This window comes from Chinchilla lanigera, unplaced genomic scaffold (assembly GCF_000276665.1).
Source record: "Chinchilla lanigera isolate Chin_1 unplaced genomic scaffold, ChiLan1.0 scaffold00089, whole genome shotgun sequence".
NCBI lineage: Eukaryota > Metazoa > Chordata > Mammalia > Rodentia > Chinchillidae > Chinchilla > Chinchilla lanigera.
Window position 1 is genome coordinate 6,156,002 of NW_004955490.1, and position 23,235 is coordinate 6,179,236.

At 34.6% G+C, this 23,235-nt stretch overlaps 1 protein-coding gene across 3 annotated transcripts in view; it reads left to right on the forward strand.

The window, feature by feature from the left end:
- Positions 1 to 23,235, forward strand: part of Acsl4 (acyl-CoA synthetase long-chain family member 4) — an 84,563-nt gene that overhangs the window by 12,169 nt on the left and 49,159 nt on the right. For all 3 annotated transcript variants that reach the window (XM_005404662.2, XM_005404663.2, XM_013504536.1), the window contains exon 2: positions 20,756 to 20,808. The gene's annotated coding sequence lies outside the window, so the exon portion shown is untranslated. The remainder of the gene's footprint in view (positions 1 to 20,755; positions 20,809 to 23,235) is intronic.

A 23,235-nucleotide genomic window follows, 5' to 3' on the forward strand; every position in this document is an offset into this window, starting at 1 on the left:
TGAGTCCCCCCCCCATCAACTGCATTTTGAAAATATTACATGGAAAATTTCAGAAATAAACAATTCATAAGCTTTAAATAACTTTTATTACAATTTTTTATGATTGCATTTTGTTATTAGTTATTATTGTTAATGTCTTACTCTGCCTAATTTATAAATTAAGTTTTATTATAGGTATATATGTTTAGGAAAAAGCGTTCAATACTGTCCACAATGTCAAGTATGTGAGGAATGTTTTGGAAGATTCTCCCAGGGATTCCAGGGGGTTACTGTACTTCATTACAGGTAGTAGTCTTTAAACTACAGGCTGTTTAGAAGAAACAACTACAAAATGAAAGCCTTCATGGTGATTCCCCCACCCTTTATATTCCAGTTTTGAAATGGAATTCCCCAACATTACTTCTACCCCTCAGCCATCTCTTGTCATTTGTTTTGGGACTTGCTAGTTTAGAACTCAGTGATTGGTAATTCTCAGCCCCAAGAGTACAAAATAGTGGGGTTAAAAAGACTTAAACCAGCCCTGCCAGCTGTCTTGAATCCTAGCTCAGTAGGGATATAAGAGGGAGGTATAAATACACATAAGTTAGGGGCTGGGGATTTAGCTCAGCGGCAAAAAGCGCCTGCCTGGCAAGCGCAAGGTCGTGAGTTCCGTTCCCGGTACCGGAGAAAAACCAAAAAAAAAAAAAAAAAAAAAATAGACATAAGTGCTCTACAAAGGTAACAGCTCTGGAACTAGGGAGGAAAACATTGCAGCATGGGATAGCTCCTCCAAATCGGTCTTATCTCTGTGGGACTGTGCATTTATGCCATCATTATTTGGTTACACGAAGTATTTCTGTGGCGTGATTGGGCTATGATTGTGATGGTAGCATTTAGTAAGATGGGAGATTTGTTCCTAAATTTCAGACAGCTGACATTTCTCTAAAAAGAAAACCCTAGCCCTAAAAACAATACTTTGTTTTTGGTTTGACTTAGCCTCCTAGAGAGAAAATGTTTCCTTGTGTCTTGTTTCCAGTTATCCTCAACTAAAGAAGATTGCTGACCGCCTCTATGGACTACCTCCCTCTTTGATTGAGGGGTCACCTTGTTCAGGGCGCTGCCAGCAGGAAAGAGAACGGGGGTGGGGGGGTGGGGGGCTAATGCTAAGGCATTAGCAAGGATGAGAAGGAAGTAGCAGGGAATTTATGGTCAATAGCCAGAGGTGCCTTTTGTTTTCCCAACTAGGATTCTCAAGTACAGTTTGTACTCAAAAGATGTATTTTTTTTTTTTGAGAGTATCAACGAAAACATACTTTACTGGTAACCAGACACTTCAAAGGTTTTGATTATACATATCATTCAAAAGATGTACTTTAAAAGTAAGTTGTAATTTATGGGTTTCCTAAGGTAAGTGGAATACTGAGAAGCTATGTAGTGTTTACTTTGATGATCACAACTTCAGTGAAAAATCTGCAAAATGGAGTCAAAACTGTCATTTTTTCAAAGGTGACGTTGTTATATATAACACTTGGTTACCTGGTTGTTACTTTAATGATTTTTAAAAGTAGCAAACAACTCATTTTCAAGTAGCTGATTTTGGTTACAAGAATTGTTTTTCAACTTTGAGTTGATTTCTATAATTTTGCATAACTCCTTGCCAAGGAAACAAATACTTGAAGTCATTTTATTTGTTTAGTATTTTGTACATGTAATATTTTTTCCCAAGTGAGGAGAAAATTTTTATTTTGCATTAGGAAGATTGACTAGGAACTGAAGATGAAAATTTCTTTAGACTAGTGAACTCTGCTGATGGCCTACCTACCTCTCTGCCTTTTGAATTAAAGAAAACCAGTGGTATTTTGAAGTAGTATAGTTGTCTTTTTGGGTTGGATGAAATTGTCCTGTTGAATGACCTGCTAAACTTTTGGGATTTGGTCTTTTGCCAGGTCTGTGGCCACATTCTGCTACTGCTAGAGTACTTTCTCCTTGCTTTTACTGGTACTGCAACATTGCTGCTGAAAGATTATGTTGTTGTTAGGGCTTGGTTCTGAACCTCTGTGTTTTTTTTCTACGTTCAAATGTAGTGGCCCAGGAAACCGAAAGGTGAATGTGTTGAAAGCATTTTAATAATATGTTTTGTTATTTAAAAAAAATTCCCGGGCTGTAAAACGCTCTCACATAATCAGCAGAGTTCAAGATGATGTATGGTAAGAGACATTTCCAAAGTATCCTCTGTGTTTACCTTAGTTTTGCTTTTGAAGAAGGGTAAGCCCTAGGTTGCTCCATACACATGAAAAAGCAAACTGCCTATCTTTTACTGCTGTTGACATTGATTGAACATGTTTCAAGGAGGATTGAATTACTGCCTGTTCTTAAGATGATACATTTTAGATTAAATAATCACAGAAACAACTGTAAAAGTATGTCTTAAAGGTACTTTACATTACAGAAGCTAAATGCATTAGGAATTTATGGGCAGTATCCATTAGTAGGAAGTATCAGGATTTGAAACTATAGCAGGTTTCTTGGCTGACCTTTGCCTGAGGATCCATAACTCTGTTTCCTTAAACAGTATTTCATTGAGATGGGAAAACGACTTCTGCTCCACTTCAGGTTCTTAAGTACACAGGCATTTCTCGTTTAATGTGTTCTTAGAGTTCTTATTTTATTTTTTGTAGTGCTGGGTATTGAACCCCAGGCCTTGCACATGCTAAGCAAGTGCTCTGCTACTGAGCTATACTCCCAGCCTCAAGTTCTTATTTTAGAATTATGCACAAGTGCCTTATATTGAGGCATTTAAAATACTTAGTTAATGATACCTCCTTTGCTTGTGTTCCACAGTGAAACTACTTATCCTCTTCCAAATTTTATATTTGTTCAAATCATAAAACCAGATATGCATGATGCTTGCAGCAGCTGGCTAGTCTGTAGATAAAATTGATCAAGACTTTAGTTTTCTGTGCTTTTTGATGCTGCATTTTTCTTGTCTCTTCTCTTTTACAAACTCACCTGCATGCTTTACTCTGCATACTTTTTTATGCCCAAGTATTTGAAAGGATTTAAAAAATAATCAGGAAAGCCAGTTAATAAAGTGATAACATGTATATTTGGATTATTGTGGAGCATAGATATTATTAATTTTTAAGAAAAGCCTGTTGTCGTCTTGTTGGGCTATTATTATATGGTTGAGAATTGCCTTATGGGTGACCTTCCTTTCATATTCTACCTATATATCTAGCTCTCTGTGTTAGTCTGCTATCTGCTTAAAATACTGTCTATTAAACAGTAAACTCCATTAGGACAGAACATACTATATATTCATTAAATATGTTTTCATTTTTTCCTTTCTCCCTCCCTCCATCTCTTCCTTCCTTCCTTTGTAGTGCTGGGGATTGAACCCAGGTCCTTATGTATATAATGTATGGTACTTTAACACTGAGCCACCACCCCCACCTTTTGTAATACTGGGGATTGCTTTCGTAGTAACTCAAGGCCTTCATACTGAGCTATGTCCTCAGCTTCTTTAATTTTTTTAAAATTTTGTGATAGGGTCTTGCTTAGTCTGTAAGTTGCCCAGCCTGGGCTCGAACTTGGGATCCTCTTGCCTCAGCCTCCCAGAGTACTGGGATTACAGGCATGTGCCACCACATCTGCCTAGCGTATTTCTGGAATAGATGTGTGCACACGAACTTGTAATGAACCAGGGTTTGGGAGAAATAGATTTAAAAATACTGTGAAGGAAAAGGATTGTCACTACCAATGCTTAACTTTTAATTCCTTTCCTCTCCAATAGTATATATTATGATGGGAAGGCTTCATCTATGCCATGTATATAACTAAATAAAATAGTTACTTAACCATTTATCTCTTGCTTTAGTGAGTCTATGCCCAGTAGGATGACATCACTTTCATATTTAGGAGAGGCTAGATAATGTAATTTTCTTTACAATTTTCTGTTGTAATGCTAGACATTATAGTAACTTACTTGCCAAAGAATTTATTCTACCATACTTTTTCTTTTTCTTTCTTTCTTTATTTATTTTGGTACTAGGAATCGAACTCAGGACCTTGTGCCTGCCAGACAAGCACATGTGCCACTGAGCTATATCCGTGGTCCCTCTACCATATTCGTGTATATATATTGGGATAGTTTAACCAAATGGGTTCTTTCTTTTAGATTAAAACATTTCTAGTTTCTGTTTCTTCTCCATTTTAAAAACGAGATATCATTTCATAGCTTATTTTTAATAATTCTAGATTGAGAGAAAATTTATTAAAAATAGCCAGAGATGTATCCAGCTTACCCTAATATTAACATTTTGTGTAACACTGGGTCAATACCACTGACTAAACTATACAATTTACTTGGACTTCACCCAGGGTCATTTTTTTTCTGTTCCAGTGTCCAAAATAATATTGTACATAGTTATTTTAGAAAATATATGTAAACAAAATGATAAAAATAAAACAAAATATGACTAATCTTTCACTTAGAGATAACTGATATTTTTAATATATATCCTGGCATACTTTTTTGTTTGAAGAATATAAATCCATCTCCCCAACATTGTTTGGACTTCACTAAAAGATAAGTTATAAGAATATTTTATATACTAGTTTTAATTTGCTTTTTACACTTAATATAGCATCTACTTTTTTCTTTGGTGAACCTCTTCCCATGCCTGCTGTTTTTAGATATAGTTTGTTCCCTGTCCTCGATATTTTGTCATATTTTTTTCTTTACTCGGTTAATTCTTTATAACTTAATGAAGAGGTCAACTGTGTGTGTATTCTCAACCTTTTCCCTCTTAACAAACCAAAGAAATATGACATACTCTTCATCAATAACAATGGCTCAATCCGATAGTGATTCTGAATATGTGTATGTTAAATTGAACCATTTTGATCTTGCTATTTTTTGTATGTAACAGACTTTTGACTATTGAAAGATTTCTATGGGTCAACCTAAAGTTTAAAATCTTTCTAGTTTTTGTGATCCCCTCTTTCTCTTCTCACCTCACTGGGAAGCTCTGTATTTAGAATGAGCTGATTCTGAAACTTTTTAGCTAGGCCAAATGTTGACAAACGTACCTTCCACAAGGGTTCGGGAAGGACAACATCTTTCAGGCCTATCCTATGTTGATGGCAGATTTGCAGAGCTTAAACTGCAGTGTGTTACATCTGCCCATCATTATAATGGAGATAGACTTCTGAAGTTTCAGTCTAAACTCTGAAAAGGAGCCTGGGGCTTCTCTTTGTTTCATTTCTGCGTAGGTAGCTAAGGACACTGGTGCCACCTAGTGCCATCTGTGAAGCAAGCTGCTATTGTTGTTCCACTACTTTACATCAAATACTTGAGTTTTTTTTATTTTATTTTTTTGTATGCTTTTGCATATTCATGATCTTGTCTTCCTTTTCTTTTCTCCACATATATCACTAGATTTCATTTAGCCCAGTTGATAATATTTAGGGAGATAATACTGGCTGTATAATGTTGCTATGATATCTTCATTTTACTAAAACCTTTGGAATATGAGACATGAAATAATAAGTATAAATACACTCAATAGGTTGTTACCTGCTCTGCTTATGAAGCCACGGTTCTATACCTAGAATGGGCATAAAATTTGTATTTGGTCAGAATGACACTTGTGTAGAATGTTCCTGCTGGCTTCAACCACTGACAATATTGCATGACTGTCCCATTGGGTGCCTTGTGCCACTGGTGATACAAACAGATCTAATGACTTTTATTGGTCCTTTTACTAATAAAATTATTAAAAATCTACCCAATGGGACAGCCATGCATAAACTAATAAAATTAATTTGTTGCCCATTGGGACAATCATGCCCGTGCCACCAATTGGTTCAAGCCACTTGGCAGCAAGACGTATAAATTATGGCTCTGTCTTGAATGTGTTAATAGCAAGTCTCTCAGTGTATGAGGAGACGTGCACTTGTGTATCTTAAATGCAAAAAGGCATAAACTTCTGCAAAGAGTGAAATATTTAGCTTGGAAATCTTTCTTTAATTTCCTTTCTCCACTGTATGACTTATTTCATCCCATAGCCATTTGGGGGATATTTATCAAACACCTACTATGAACTTGTACTGTGCTAGAGTGGAGCTTTACAGTGGTGATCAAGACACACATGGCCTCTGTCTTTAAAGAGTGAAGCCCAACAAGGCAACTGAATCTTAGAATTATATAAGTTTAGTATAGTGCTACAGGATGCTTTTAGGGCAAATAACAGATACACCTGACATAGATTGAAGGTAAAGGGAGGCTTTCTACAAGTTTCATTAGGAAGTCAGGAAAAAGAAGGGAATGTTCTGTGCAGAAGAAAAAGTACGTACCAGAGGAAGAGGTAAAAATTCAAGATTGGTGCTTTTGAGAAACTAAAAGTTCATGATGGCTAGAGCTGTGTTTATGCCTCATGACAGTCCCAGTAGGTAGTAATAGTACTCCTTCCATTTTATAATTGTGATAGCTGAGGATAGGAGATTAACCTGCCCTAGCTCACCCATCTCTAGTGACTAGAACAGCCAGGATTTGAACCCAGGCTGTTTGGCTATACATATTGGCTCATAACTGTCAACAGATGATGATTAATCTGAAGTCTTTTTTCTGATGGGGCATTTTAAATAAATCTTTCTGTATATTGAATCTTAGGCTGTAGTAAAGGCACAGACTGTTCCAGAATCTAGAGTTTATGGAATCTGGATCAGTTTAGAAAGTTTCAGATTTGTTTCAGTTTTTATTATTGATTGGGAATCAGATGCTTTATTTGGTATGCAGCAGCTCTAAGGCTGCTTACACATATTTCCAGAAAATCATTGTTGGTAAATTATAAGTCTCTCTTTCCATACATATATAAAAATTAGCATACAATATATATTTCATGGGAGGGTAGAGATTTCGTTTGATTGCTAAAGTTAACTTGACAGTATTTTTTCTCTGATTTTAAAGTTAATTAAAAGGAGAACACAACTTCTTAAATAGGATTATTGTTTTTAAAAGTCATATAAATAATATGGAGGGGGGGGGAAGGGAGGGGAAGGATACGTAAAAAGAATTAAGATGTGTTATGTACATGCATTGACTCCTCACAAGGAGTGTAATCATATGTAGTACAAATATATACTAATAAGAATTTTTAAAACCCCAAAGCTGTGCTGTGTCTTCAGGAATGTGCCTATTAAATCTATATTTTATAAATAAAAAGAATATCACAGAGGCAGGAGCAAAAAAATTAAAAATCATAAAAAAGTATAACTGGAGATATTTTCTTTTTAATGTTATTTATTAGTACGTGTGTGTAGTACATAATGTTTACATTCTTTTGGGGGAGTTAGTACACATACATCCTAATTCCTTTTTTCATCTCCTTTCCCTTCTTTCCCTCTGTCTATCCATCCCTTTATCCCCCTTTTTCTTTTGTACTTTTGCAGTACATAATGTTTACATTCCTTATGTGAATAATTCCTTATACTATATATGATTTATTCCCTAATTCCTTATAGTACATATGATTTATTCTGCATTTAAAATGATGTGTGAATATGTGTGTGTTTTCATTGTCATTTATCGACATGTGTGTGGTGTGTTTGCTGATACTGTGGACCGAACCCAGAATCTTTATACTGAGCTATATCCTCGGCTATTTTTCATTTTTTAGTTTGATGCAGGATATCACTAAGTTGCTAAGTTGTCAGGCGGGCTTGAATTTGGGTTTCTTCTGCCTCAGCCTCCCATGCATGTGTCACCATGCATGGTGCAAGTGTGTATTTTTCAAAGATGAGGAATTGACTTCTGTTTGAGCTGAACAGTTAAAAGTTAATATAGATTTCATTTGGACTAATGTTCAGTTGTATATACATATTTTACATTGTAATTTGATATTTTTGAAAACTTGGTAAAGAGTGGTGTGTATATGTTTAATGATACATAGCTAGTGCTTTTATTACCTTGCTCATCCCCTGTGACTATGGATTTGAGCAAGAGTTTGTACTTGAAAGTGTTTTTCCAGTAGTGATGTTGGCTTCTGCTGATGTAGCAATACACTCTCATCTTGTGTTCTGTGGGAGCAGAGTTAGGATACAAATAGGGTCATCACTAGGATATTTTTGCAAAAGAGAATGGGCTTTGATAATAGTCTGGGACAATAGATGTAAACCATGGAATCAATCCTTGGAAAGATGGGAAATGTGATCACCCTCATTTGAACCACATGATCCAGGGATCATGTTGGTGACATTAGCTTCAGAAGTGCTGGCATAATGCACTTGAGTTAACCATCAGCCACAGAGCAATTTTTGTTTACATTAGATAAAACACTAATTCCTGAGTCAATATATTATTGTATATTGTAGTGGAATTATATGTGTAGCAGCTGTATTCTTTTTATAATTTTTACTGTGAACTCCATGCTGCTAGGTCCTGTTGAGGTTATTACAGGACATGTGGAGATGTGTGGGCCTTAAGGGAAGTGAGATTACTTAATGATACTTTACTGTTTTCAGAGCATTTTGAAATGATCACTCAGAGGAAAGAAATGATTTAGCCCTCTGCATCCTGCTTCTTTTTGAAGTCAGCTAGTATGCATTTCTAATGTGATATCACTGTTGATTGGAGTGTCTGAGGCACCACCATCTTAGGTAAGATGATATCCCCTGAAGTTTGGTGTTCTTGGTCCCAGAGACCAGGTTGTAAAGAAGAAAGAGCAGGCTAAGAGTTCAATTTTGAAATTCTCATCATTTCACAGTCCCTCTGATCACCAGTGTGGAAAGCAATACTCTGGGTGTACTAGTCACCAACATAAAAAGGCCGTACCCATTTGTTTCCTTTCGTCTAAGATACCTTCTCCTGGGGCAGGCTTCATACCCGGTGGGAGAATGATTCTGGTCAGCTGAAAACCTCTTCATTGTGAGGTGAACGGGTGTATGATATGGTACCTATAAAATCTTGCGCAGATGTCTTCTGGCATTTGAGTTCTTACTCATTTTAATAGGATAAGAAAGTAGAACTCTGGGCTTCAAAGAAATTATTTATACTTTGATCTGTGCAGGAAACCCTTATGATTCATGATTATTATTATTTTTTTTTTGATATTGCCCATTCTGTTGCTAGTAGTTAATTTTGGTTAGTTATATGTTGGTGTAGAGGACTAAAATCATGTTTAACCTTTGGAAACAGATAACAGTGTAGTTATGAGAAAAAGAAATTTCATTTTATTTAGCTTTGTAAATTATTTCACATGAGAAAAAGAAGAGTTTATTTTATTCTTGAGTGTAGTTTAAAAATGGAAGTATCTAAGGTGTTTCCTCAATATAGTAAAAGTCAACTTTTGGCTTCTTTTAAGTGTCACTTTGCCCCTTGAATAGAGCCAAACACCTTTTCCACTATCTTCATTCTGATTTATCAACATATGCAACATTCTCACAGATGTGCCCTAGGGGTAAATGAAAGGCTACTGCTCTATTTTCTGTTTATTATTAAGTAATAAAAATAATGCATCCTTTGTCAAAAAGTCATAGAATGTAGAAAATACAAGGCTAAAATTAAAAAGTACTTGTAATTCTGCAAAGTAGAGATTAACATTTTGGATTGCAGCCTGCATACATAAATTTGAGAAAGTTGATATTGTTTCTGAAGTTTCAAGTTAAACCACTTTCACTTCAAATATCTTATAGATTTTCTCATATCCTTAAATACTCTTTAACAGTGGTATACTCAGTAACTCTGTAGTATTTGATCCCATGGATACATCATTATTTTATCAATCTCTTTTTGGGAATTTGAAGTTGTTTCTAATTTTACCATTTTCTAAATCACAGGGAAGATTATCCTTTATATTTTTCTCATTATTTCCTAAGGTTGTTCCTAGAAATAGAAGGTGAAGTTACCAGGTCGTGAGAGTATGACTTAAGGCCTCTTAACACATGTTGCCAAATTGCCTCTTATAAAACGTGCCAGTTTCCACCTCTGTCAACAGTATATAAAGTGCCTTTTTGTGTACCTTTGACAGCATTGAGTAATTTATTTCTAATTGGCACTATTTTTTGGCTTTTTTTGAGATAAGATCTTACTATGTAGCCCAAGGTAGCCTTGAACTCACTGTGTAGTCTGGGGCTATCCTCGAACTTGCAGTGATCCTCCTGCCTCAGCCTCCCAAGTGCTGGGATTATGGCATGCACTACTGTGCTCACTAAGTGGCACTGCTTTTAATGGAACACCAGTCCATTGCTGTCTGTTTTAGTAAATGAAAATTATTTGTGGCAGGAATTGAAGTAGAGATATTATAAACAGTAGTACTGCAAGGAACTGGTAGCCCGAGATAATACTTTGAGAATCAATGAAGCAGGCCTCATTTAACTTTGAGTCTGTTTCTAAAAGTATATTTTTCTTGTCTTAAATTATTTGTAGGGGAACGTGCACATTTTTTCTCATTGTTCATTATATTAGTCATTTAAAAGTCATGTTTTTGTGATTTTTAGAAACAAAGCATAACTCCTGGCCAGAATTGCACAAATTTTGTGGAATGCCATGCTTATTCTACAGGAGTACTATCGGGTCAATTTACTTAATGGGCATGTCCATCAAATATTGTTTAGGTCTTTAGTATTTTAATGAAAGCCTTAAAAATTCAGATTCATATGTGTACCAGTATACTTCTTAGATAAACTTGGGAGAGACTTGTGTAAGTACAGTGTTTGCTATCATTCAATTTATTTGTCCAGAATATTTAAAAATCAGTATTATAAGATTTTTGATCCCCTGAGTCAGTGATTACCACTGTGATAAAAATTTTTATCTATTGAAAGTTTTTCCCTTAGTGATCATTTCATAATAGTAGGCAGAAGTAAAAAATGATTTATTGATGCTTAATGACTTAAAAATTATTATTTAAATTTAGTTGATATATTGAGAGCTTTAAAAGAATGTATTTTTTTTTTTTTCTTTTTGAGGCAAAGTCTTGCTGTGTTGCCCAAATCCTGACCTGCACTCTTGGGCCCAAGTCATCCTTCCTCCTTATCATCCTGAGTAGCTGCAACCACCAGTGCTTCATACTGCTAATTTAAACTTAGTTTACCAAAAAGATAGCAGTGGTATGCTTTTTTGTTTTGTTTTCTTGTATTCTCACATTTATGTGGTAGGTCTCTTAGAATGAGCTTAAAAGTGAAACTGTAGGCACAACTGATTAGAAATTCTTAATTTTACTGTACAGGGAAACACATAGGATGCTTTCCTAATTTTCTGGAAAGTAGCCACTGTTTTTGCTTCTAAAGTCATGTAGAAGAGGGATGAACAGTTTCTTTTTGAAATTACTTTATAATTTTTACTATGATCAGTTCTTTTTTATTTAATTATTACTAAAATCCTAAGACAGGTAAAGAGTAGTTGAATTATTTTAAAGTATCATCTAAGTCTTTCCATAATTTGTTTTATACTGTCATTTAAATCTAGAATATGCATCTGTTCAAAAATTCAAGATTTAAACATTTATTAAAAAGTAGGTGGGATTTTATAGCCTTTTCCTCACCCGTTTTTTCTTTCTCTTCTTCCTCTTCCCCTTCCCCTCCTCCTACCTCTTTTTCCTTTCTCTGTCCTCCTTCTCCTTCTTTTGTTTTTCCTCTTCTTCCTCTTCCTCCTTCTTTGACTTTGTCTGGACCTATGCTAATAGCTTTTGTTTTTCATTACATATGAGGGAGAAGTGGGTAGTTACTAAAAAATTAAATAGCAACAATTTTCTAAAAGATAAGTCCTTAAACTGAATTTGAAAGCTAAGATACAGAATGTGGCTCAAAAACTATGGAGATAGCTACTGAGCATCAGATAAAGAGAACATGGACAAAAAACCACCCAGACAGAATGTTAAACCACACAGTTTGTATTTGAACATCTTCCATTTTTCATGTTGCATGCATCCAGTTGCATATTTCACGGTCTCCTTTTATCATGGTGTCAGTCAAGTGAAGCAACCTCAAGCAAAACTGTGCTAAGAAATGAATACTGCAGAGACTTGTAAAAGAGAAATAGATGAATTTATTTGAATACTCAGTGTTGCACACTCTAATTTGTATTCAGGTTACATGGGAAAATAATTATAACTATATGATTAAAAATTGGCCTTGGGGCTGGGGATATAGCTCAGCGGCATAGCGCCTGCCTGGCAAGCGCAAGGTCATGAGTTCGATTCCTGTACCGGAAAAAAAAACCAAAAAAACCAACAAAAAAATTGGCCTTGAAAATTATTTATACCACAAATAGTAATTAATAGCCTGCTCTATATTTTTTAAAACTACAATATTGAGGTATGATTGACATATAAAAAACTGCAGGTTCAATATATGCAACTTGATGTTTTTAAATAGAAATGTATACACTGAAACTGATTACAATCTATGCCATAGAACCATGTATCAGCTCCAAAAGTTTTTTCCACCTTATTATTGTTATTGTTGTTATTATTATTAGTAGTAGTAGTAGCAGTACATGGGTGATACTAACAATGCAAGGTTTACCATTTTAGCAATTTTTAAAGTATACAGCACAATATTGTTAACTATAGGCACTATGTTGTACAGTAGATTTCTAGGACTTGTATCTTGCATAACTGAACCATGCTGAGTTTTGTTTGATTAATACCCTCCATCCAGCTTCTGATAATTCACCATTCTACTTTCTGCTTCTATGAATCTACTTTGATTCTTTATATAAAAGTACTGTCATGTGGTATTTGTCCTTCTGTTTCTAGTGTATTTCAATTAACATAATGTCCTCTAGGTTGATCTATGAGAAGACTTTTCTTTATAAAAACTTTTTAAATTTTAATGCTTATTTTGTGTATGAAGCTCTAAAACTTTGTTCAGTAAGCAATGGAATTTGTGCACATGCAGTTTATCATTTCTCCTAGGTAAAGTCTTGATTTGTATCTGTCTTCATGCTAATTACAGAAGTTATGTAACAAAATGGGTGCTAATAGAACTACTAGTTAGGGTTGAGTATTTCCTTTTGCATTAAAGCTAGACTCTGTCATTGAGCTTAAAGATGCATATATAAATGCAGTATATACATAAACCACTTCAGGTAATAGGAAGTAGGGAGCTAGATCTTTCTCAAATGAGAAGGGGACCAAGAGATGGAGGGAGGAGAAAAGGGTTGAAGGAGCAAGGGTGAAAAAAGAAATGTGTTAGGTACATGTACAAATGCCCTATGAGGAATGTAAATATTATCTACTGCAATCATGTTCTAATAAAAAATTTAATTAAGTAAAACTTTATCATAATACTGCACATTTAACTACACAAATAAATAACTCTTGCCATAGATATTTAGTTGATATGTTCTTTTAGCACCCAAAAGACTAGTTTGTTGGTTATGAGTAGAACCAGTGATTTTTGTTTGGCTAGAATACATTAGCATCATTCTACAATGAAATGGTAGTTTTTTGTTGTAAATATTTTCCTCAGATACCTGTTGAAGATGATAAGCAAAAAATCCAGATTTGAGAATAGTTACAAAGTGAAGTTTGGTGTTAACTGTGAGGGAGAAAAATACAATGAGTCAAACCAATTGTATTCTCTCACAAGTGTTAGTTTCTCTTAAGAAACTTTTAATGTTGTTGATAAGCCTAAGAGAATAGAGACATAAAACGGATAGATCTTGCCCTAAATGAACTTACAATTTTAGATAAGTTATTAGGAGAAATTTATAGAGTGGGGGGTAATATAATACAATTTAAGATATATAGGAGTTGAAAGAAGGCAGGAAATTTTAGCTTGAGGTATTTGTGAAGGTATCCCAGAAAAATGGCTTTTGAGCAGATTTCTGGGTATGTAGAAGGGCCCAAATGAAGTCTCAAGAACAAGAGAACTTCAGAAAATTAAGTTGACAAATGTGAATATAACAGTTTTTCTGAAGGTAATAAATGGTTTCTTTTGGCTATAGTACAGGTAGTGTAGATATTTCTGTCTGTTAAAATAATGAAATTATTTTATAGTAAAGTATTCAATGCTGCTGATGGGAGCATAAATATGGATAGCTTTTCTGCAAAGTAATTTTATACTATATATCAATAGGCTCCCCTTCTACCTCCACGTTTTCAACCACACTAAATAAAAAAGACCTATATTTGAAGTGGTAATTACCCTTTTAGGAAATATGAAGGTGTGATTTTATGCTCTTGAAGTGAGAATGTGATCCAGAAACTAGAAATTAGAGACATTTTACTTGTTAATACATTAAAAACAATGTTTCGCTTCCCGGTACCGGACAAAAACCAAAAAAAAAAAAAAAAATTTGTCTAAAAATAATACCCTAAATGAAGAGAAAAGCTATACTTGGAAAAATACGTGCAATATTCCAAACGGTTTATTTTATTAAGTTGCAAAGGGCTCTTAAGCAATTAAAACAATGAATAAGTGGGAAAATAGGCCAAGGACTTGAATAAGACTCTTAAAACAAAAAATTCAGACTTACTGAAACATTTTCATATGATGATTTGCTAAAATGAAAAATGGAAAATGAAAAGTGTTTTAGGCACCTGTTACACCATTCAATCCAGTGTCAGGGAGGACATGAGAAAATGGGCGCTTTAATATATTGCTGGTGGGAAGGTAGAATGGAATTTTTTTTGCGGGGGAGGTCAGTTTTCCTTTTTTCTAAATAAATTTTAGAGTTTCACAAGAGAGTTACAAAGTAGCATACCACATCATGGGTCCTTCACCTAACTTCCCCAGTATTAACATCCTACAATTATAGCATAATTAGCAACATTGTTAATGTATAATACTATTAAATTACAGACTTTGTCCAAGTATCACCAGTGTTTCTACTTAAGTCCTTTTCCTATTCCTTTACCCAGCCAGGATCCGAGGTTGCATTCAAGTGTTCTGTTTCCTCTAATTTATAAAAATTCTTCAATCTCTCTTCATGACCTTGACAACTTAAAAGAGTACTGGTCACTTTCTTTATAGAATGTCCCCAATTTAAGCTTATCTGGTATTTTTCATGATTTGATTGAGATTATGAAATTTGACTAAGCATACCACAGAAATGCTGTGCCCCTCTCAGTGTATAATGCTAGAATTTGAGTGATGTCGGCGTGCCTTGTAACTAGCGATGGTAGTTTTCATCACCTGGTTAAGATGTCAACTATGTTTCCCCACAATAATGATACTATTTTTCAGTTTTCAAGAGAGGAATATTACTATTATATTTCATTAAAACATACTTGAGGGAGAAACTTTGGGCCATGCTCACAAGTGTTAGCATTCACTGATTCTTTCTTCTTTCCCTACAGGAATTATTCCTGTGTTGTTTTCATGGAGATTTTCTATTTCTTTTATTCTTTTCTTTTAACTTTTTATTTTATTGGTACATTATAGATATCCATAATGATAAGGAACTTTGTACCTATACATGGTATAAGTTGCTTCTTTTTGTCTCATTCTCCACCACTCCCTTAAACCACTCTTCCCGTTTATTTACAAAGGTTTTGATTCCATATATTTCTTCTGTTTTCTTTTTTCTTGTCCCTTTTTTTCTTTCTCCATTCCCCTTCCCTTGTTCCACTTCTCATTTGAACATTTTTTTCACATTTCCCAATATCCATTATACATTTTGGTCCTTACTTACACTTTTGGATTCTCACACCAGAGATACCATCCAATATTTAACATGTGTGTATGGTTTATTTCACTTAGGAGTATGCCCTCAAGTTGCATTCATTCAGCTAGAAATGGCTGAAGCTTATCCTTTATGGGAGAGTAGTACTGCATTGTATAAAAATCCACATTTTCTTTCTCCAATTAATCAGTTGATAGGCATTTGGGATGTTTCCAGTATTTGGCTATTACAAACTGTGCTGCTGTAAGCATGGGTGCACATATATTACTGTGGTATTATGCTTTTAATTCTTTCAGGAATATACCAAGAAGGGGAATAGCTGGGTCAAATGGAACCTCTGGTTTTATTTATTGAGGAATCTCCACACTGACTTCCATGGGGGTTGCATCAGTCTTCACTCGCACCAACAGTGCAGAAGGGTTCCTTTTCCCACACAGCCCTGTCAGCACTTGTTGCTGGTTGATGTCTTTATAGTAGCCCTTCTTCTGGGATGAGATGGAATCTCAGTGTTGTTTTAATTTGCATCTCTCAAATGACCAGTGATGTTGAACATTTTTTCATATATTTACTTGCTGTTTGTACTTCTTCATCAGAAGAATGTGTATGCATTTCAGATGCCCATTTTTGCATTGGGTCTTTAAACTTGAGAGGTCCTTTTTTGTGTCCTTTATATATTCTAGATATTAGTCCTTGTCTGAGGTATAACTGGCAAAAAATTTTTCCCACACTGTGGGTTGTCTCTTTACTCTGTTGGTAGTTTCTTTTGCTGTACAAAAGCTTTTTAAGATCCCAGTTGTTTATTCTTTGTTATAATTCCTGTGTGATCAGGGTTATGTTCATAAAGTCTTTGCCTTCACCAATGTCTTCCAGAGTTCTACCTATTCTATATTTTAGCAGATTTAGTGTTTCTATTGTAAAATTTTATTCAGTTTAGTGCATGGTGAAAGATACAGGCTCTGGTATTAATCTTTGGCATGTGAAAAGACAGTTTTCCCAGCACCATTTATTAAAGATCCTATGTTTCTCCTGTGAAGGGGTTTGGTCCCTTTGTCAAAGATAAGGTGGCTGAGTGTGTTTGGAGTTATTTCTGCATCTTCTAATCTGTTCCATTGGTCCTTGGGTCTGTTTTTTTTTTGTTGTTGTTGTTGTTTTTTCTTTTTTTGCCAGTACAATGCTGTTTTTTTTTTTTTTTTCACAGTTACTTTGTCACATAATTTCAAGTTTCAGTAATTTCAAGTTCAGGATTGTGATGTCTTTGTTGCTCAGAATTGCTTTTACTATTCTAGGTCTCTTCTAATTCCAAATGAATTTTAGGATTGTTTTCTCTAATTCTGTGAGATAGGCTATTGAAATTTTGATCGTAATTTCATTAAATCTCTATAACAATTTTGGGAGTATGACCATTTCCACTATATTGTTTCTTTCTTGGCCAGAACAAGGGATATCTATCCATTTTCTGATATCCTGTTTGATCTCGTTTTTGAGAATAATGTAGTTTTTAATGTAAAAATCTTTTACTTCCTTGATTGATTCCTAGGTATTTTATTTTTTGGATGCTGTTGTGAAAGGTGTTGTTTCTCTAATATCTCAGTGAGTTTGTTATTTGCATATAGCAATGCTATTTATTTTTGAGTGTTGAATTTGTATCCAGCTACACTACTGAATTTAGTTATTAAATCTAGATATTCTTGGTGGAGTTTTTGGGTCTTCTATGTGGGGTGTCATATCATTTGCAAATAATGATAATTTGATTTCTTCCTCTCCTATCCTTATTCCTTTTATTTCTCTCTATTTTCTAACTGCTCTGGCAAATGTTTCCAGAACTGTACTGAATAGGAGGGGTGATTGTGGACATCCTTGTCTTTTTCCTGATTTGAAAGTGAAAGCTCTCAGCTTTTGTCAGTTTAGTGTGATGTTGGCTGTAGTTTTGTCACAGATGGCTTTTATCAGATTGAGATAAAAATAATCAATTCAAATTTGCTGTAGGATTTTTAATCATCATTGGGATTTGAACTTTGTTGAATGTTTTCTCTGCATTTATTTATTTATTTATTTATTTATTTTGGTTTTTCTCCGGTACCGGGAACCGAACTCACGACCTTGCGCTTGCCAGGCAGGCGCTTTTGCTGCTGAGCTAAATCCCCAGCCCCTCTCTGCATCTATTTAGAAGGTCGTATGGTTTTTCTCTTTTGCTCTGTTGATACAGTGTATTACATTTATTGATTTGCATGTGTTGAACCATCCCTGCATCCATGGGATGAACCCTACTTTGGTCATGGTGTATAATCTTCTTGATGATTTGTTGCATTGTTTGCCAGTATCTTATTGAGAATTTTTGCATCTGTGTTTATTAGAGAGATTGGACTGTAGTTTTCTTTCTTGGTTGAGTCCTTCTCTGGTTTTGGTGTGAGGGTAATGCTTGTTTCTAGGAATGAATTTGGGGTATTGCTTCCCTTTCAATTTAATTAATGAGCTTGAGCAATATTGGTGTTAACTCTTCTATAAATTTCTTGTAGAATTCAGTAGTGAATCTGTCAGGGCCTAGCCTTTTCTTTGTTGGTAGCATTTTAATTGCATCTTCAATTTTATTGACTGTTATTAATTTATTTAGAATTTTTAGATCTTCTTGATTCAGTTTTGGTAATTCATAGATATCTCAGAATATGTCCATTTCTTCTGTTTTTTTTCTCCATCATATTAGAATACAGGTTCTCTAGGTAGATTTGATGATGATCCGGATTTCTGCAGAATCTGTTGAGATTTTACCCTTTTCATTCATTACATGTATTTGTATCTTTTCTTTCCTTTGTTTGATAAAGTTGGCTAAGGGTTTGTCAATTTTATTTCATCTTTCAATGAATCAGCTCTTTGACTCATTTATTCTTTGCATTGTTTTCTTAGTCTTAATTGCATTAATTTCTACTCTGATCTTTATAATTTTCTCCCTCATAAGAGCTTTTGGCTTGACTTCTTTTTCTTTTGTAGAAGCTTGAGGTTTAATATTAGGTTGTTTATTTGAGCTCACTGTTTTTCTGACATTGGAATTCACCGCTATAAATTTCCCTCAGAGGGCAGCTTTCATTGTGTCCCTTAATTTCTGGTATGTTTTATTGGCATTATGACTTAATTGTAGAAACTATCTAATTTCTTCTTAAAATGACTCTAAGAAGAGGGTGCTGTTTTTTAGGGGGATGTTAGGAGAGAAGAGTGTTCAAGATCAGTTTTAACTGTTGTGTAGGAAAATTTCATTAGTCTAGGTTACAAAATGTTCATTAATTTGATTTCCTTTTCTGTGCTGAGTAACTATCACTTTCTTTCATTTTTAATTGTTTATTTTGTTGCTGGAGATTGCATTGTAGCTGCACGTATTAATCATATGCTCTGCTTCTGAAGTATATCCGCATATCCCCAGTTCCATTTATGATGAAAGAAATAGGTGTTAAGGTTATAGGCATTGAGAAATATTTTGTATTTCCTTTGAACTAAAGAACCTCTGAGAGTTTCTTTTCCTACCAAACTGATTTAGAGCTATGAGACTGGAAATGCATAAAAGGTTGAAGCTGGAGCTCTCATCCAGCTGGGAGAATTCTCTGACACTTTACCATCTTCCCAGCTTCTTGCCTAGTACCAGTGGTCAAGTGTTGACTATCTTTTGCAAGTATTTATTAATGGAATTATTTTCCAAATCAAACAATCTAGTGGACAGTTGCGTATATTCTCTACCACCTACCTTCCCTATCCTCTGGCCACCTATAGATCTCTAAATTATTTTCATATAAAGGTGGTTTTTGTCATTTTTCAGTTATCAAAATTATCTGTGAGGGAAATATATAATGTATATATACAATTATGAAGTTTTTCTCCTGCAACATTCACTTCGTTACTCTTTGGACCTGTTTTGCTAGGTATGTACAGACCCCCCTTCATGTTACTAATAAATGGGAGAAAAATAGGAAAATCTTAAATAGCATGACTTCTGTTTATAAGTAGTCTTAACCTTTTGTGATCAACTTTATACTGTCTCTAACACTGCCTCCACAAAGTAGATTTTACATATTAACTTGAAGTTGAAAGTAGTTCTAGAAAACAGAATAAAAGGCATCATCTGTTAGTGGTTGTTCAGGTTATAAATTGTTGTTTCCTTCGCAGGAGAGAGTTAACTATTCCAGTTAAAACCAACTACATTAGTATGGTGTTTAAAGTTACATGGATGTTTGTTTTTATGATTTCAATTGGAATATCCAAATAAAAAACTTAAAAGAGTTACTTTTATAAATATATGCAAGTAGTAGTGACTACTGGAGGTTGGAAAAAAACTTCAGTTCTTCAAAATCATAGCGTCAGGCTTAGAATGCTCCATTAGTGTTGAGATGTAAATAAGTATTATAAAATTCATAAAGGGCCTTATTTTACTCTACTGAGTATTCAGGTGATAATTACTTTCCCTCCACATTGTCCAAAATAGGTCAATCCTCAAACGTGAATTGACCTTAAACATTTTTGGTATATGTGTCTTAAGAAACATCATTAATATGATCTGTTTATAAATTGAGGGCAAACAAAAATATCTTTAGGTTGCTACCTAAGACCAGTGTTATATTTCGTTTTACAAAGAACCTTGTATTATTTGTTTTGTTTTGTTTTTGTTTTTTCAGTGCTGGGAGTTGAATTTAGGACCTTGTGCCTGCCAGGCAGATGCTTGTGCCACTGAGCCATATTCCTCGCCCTGAAACTTGTATTATTTAAAGAAAAATATGTTTTGTTTTGACAGGAAAATAACTAGATGCCTATAGGCTTTTCGAGTTGGAATGCCTTTCTTGGTCGATTAACTAGTTTTCTGTGGCCAGGTGTTACGTCTTTCTCTGAGATTTGTATTGGTCTGAGGATAAAATTTATAAGAACTTAAATCCTGTTTCTTGCCCTCTTCCCATAGAGTTTCATTACTGTTTCTTTGAGTCTGGCTCTGTTACTTTTCTAAGATCCTAAGTACTTCTGGTCATGCATTCATCTTATTTTTTCCATGGGTACCTGGCTTATCCTAAGCTAAGGTGTACAAGTAATGTGAAATAGTACTTGTTTTTGTTTTTTTTTTACACTGTTCATTTTTCATGTCACTGTACTAATAAGTGTTCTCTCTTAACACAGATTGAAATCACAGAAGACAAATACATTCTTCTTAAAAGGAGAAGAAGAAATCTGTAAGTATATGTCTATTAGAAATTCAAGATGTGCAATTAGATCAACTTTTTGAGAAAATCAAGGAACCATACTGATTGGCATCTTGACTTTTTTTTATAGTGTAAAAACCCTACCAATATTTATGGTGATGTTGTAAAGGCAACATTTGGAAAAGTAAAACATTAAAATATTTTACCCTTTGCAACCTCGACAGTTAAGAGCAAGTAGTAATTAAAATCTAAATATTTTCTTTTTCTTTGACTCATACTGAGAAGTATGAGTCACAGATTGGAGTTCTGACTATTGAGGCATATTAACTTTGTGCTTTTTGGTGAGCTATTTAATTTTTCACTGCCTCAGTTTCCTCATCTGTAAAATAGTGTGGATAATAAGTACACAATCAGTGGTTCATTATTATTTGTGAAGTTAAATCTATAGCATTTTATACTTGCCCCAATAAATTTATCCTTGTTTTAGTTTAGTGGTTATTTCTCAAGGTAATGTAAGTCTATTTCTGACCTTCATCAGTTTAAGTATCATCATTGTCTTTCACCCAGGCATCTACTCTAGCCCATGGTATAGAGTAAAAAAAATATAACAGAGCATCTAAACTTAAAATTACAGCATTTGAGCTTTGGACTTTGGAAATTATCTAGTCTAGTGGTTCCCAAATGTTGATTTTCAGAAGAGTGCTAACTAGTGAAAAAAATTTTACTGATCCATGGTGAAGTAAGGAAAAGGACATCAGTTCATGAGTTTCTCAAAGCTAAACATTTGCACTTTAAAGAATGGCTGCTTCTTGTAGGGTATACCCATCTAATTTGAGTGAGTTAGATATGTTCTTTATTTTTTAAAATGATGGTGATCGTAAACATGGGGCTCTTTTCTTAAAGACCCATGCTTGGCAAAAAATTGACCGCTCTGTGTCATTTCCAGTCACCATCCTTTATTTATTTATGTATGTATGTATGTATGTATGTGTGTACTGGAAATCAAACTCAGGACCTTGTGCTTGCCAGGCAGGGGCTTGTGCCACTGAGCTGTATCCCCAGCGTGATCGTTTTTTTTTTTTAAAATAAAACTTGTAAACTAGTCTGATATCTGAAAATCTGAATTTTATGGATAAAGAAGCAGCCGTTAAGAGGCTGTTTCATTTGTTCCTGGTCTTACAGCTCAGTAGTTGCCAAATGAGAACCAAAGTCCTTGATCTGATGCTATCTCTCTAGTATTTCTGGTTTTCTGAGAATTACTGCTATTATAATAGGTTAGGAACTAGAAACAGAAGATATAATATCTCTTATAGTCTAATAATTCTTATTTTCAAGCATAAAGAAAGTCAGATTTAGTGTTGATATCTAACGTAGCTCTAAAGTCCATTGATTAGTCTACATTAGAAAATCTTAACTATATACCCAAATATTTTTATCAGTAGGCCAGAATTAGCTATGTCTGAATTCAGCTGCTTTAGGTTTCTTGCAACCCCATGATTGACACAAGAGATAAGATAGCCTCCTTTAGCATTTCCTCTTGGAAACTGACACTGACACTATTGAGAAGGTCAGCATATTCAAGCATCTATAGTTATTTCTCCAGAGAGAGTGCTGTTTTCTTTCTCATACATACACACCTACAGACACAGTTAATGGATTTATAGCAGTTGGCTTGCAGTAGTTAGTCTTAGCCAATCCAAGGCTAGCCAGTCTGGACTTGGAAAGGAAAAAGCTACATGCTAAGTTGAACAGTAGGCGTTGCCAAAGCATTGGTAGAATATCTGGGCAGTTGTGTTCAGGTCACTGTGGAGGGTCCATCAAGTACCATAACTTTGCTTCAGCTGTTCCTATGTTTTTCAAACAAAAATAACTAATTCCCTTATCAACCTTGGTCACTTGCCAGGTAAGCAAATGAACGAGACGAGAGGACAGCTTGGACTGTATTTTCTTTAACATGGAGATATTAACTTTAGGAGTTCTTCTCCATAATTGTTTTGTATTCGTGTTTGTGTGGCTTTCTTCTTCAGTTAAGAACTCTTACTTTCTAAAATGTTGGACATATCCATAATGAAATGTTAAAGATAAAAGTGGCATTTCTCCTGTTTTTGGAACATGTACCTTTCTTCTCTTTACTAGTCCTCATATGTGAACATTGACTGAATGACCATAGCATTTCAGTCTGCAGCAGATTTATCAGTCTTCAGAGTTCTTTGATTACTCTTACAAGATATATTTAGCACCAAACAGCAGAATGAGCTCCTTTTTTAAAAAACTATGAGACAATTTCACATTAGGGTGGTTAGGCAGCTCAGTTGTAGTAACTTATTTGGCCATTTTATAGGAAATGTTTTAAGATTCTAATGTTGCATAATATTTAGAGTCCAAGATGCTTGGAAGCAACAATGGCTAGGAACCAACCTATTAAACTGCCTCCATTAACAAATGGGCAGGGCAGGT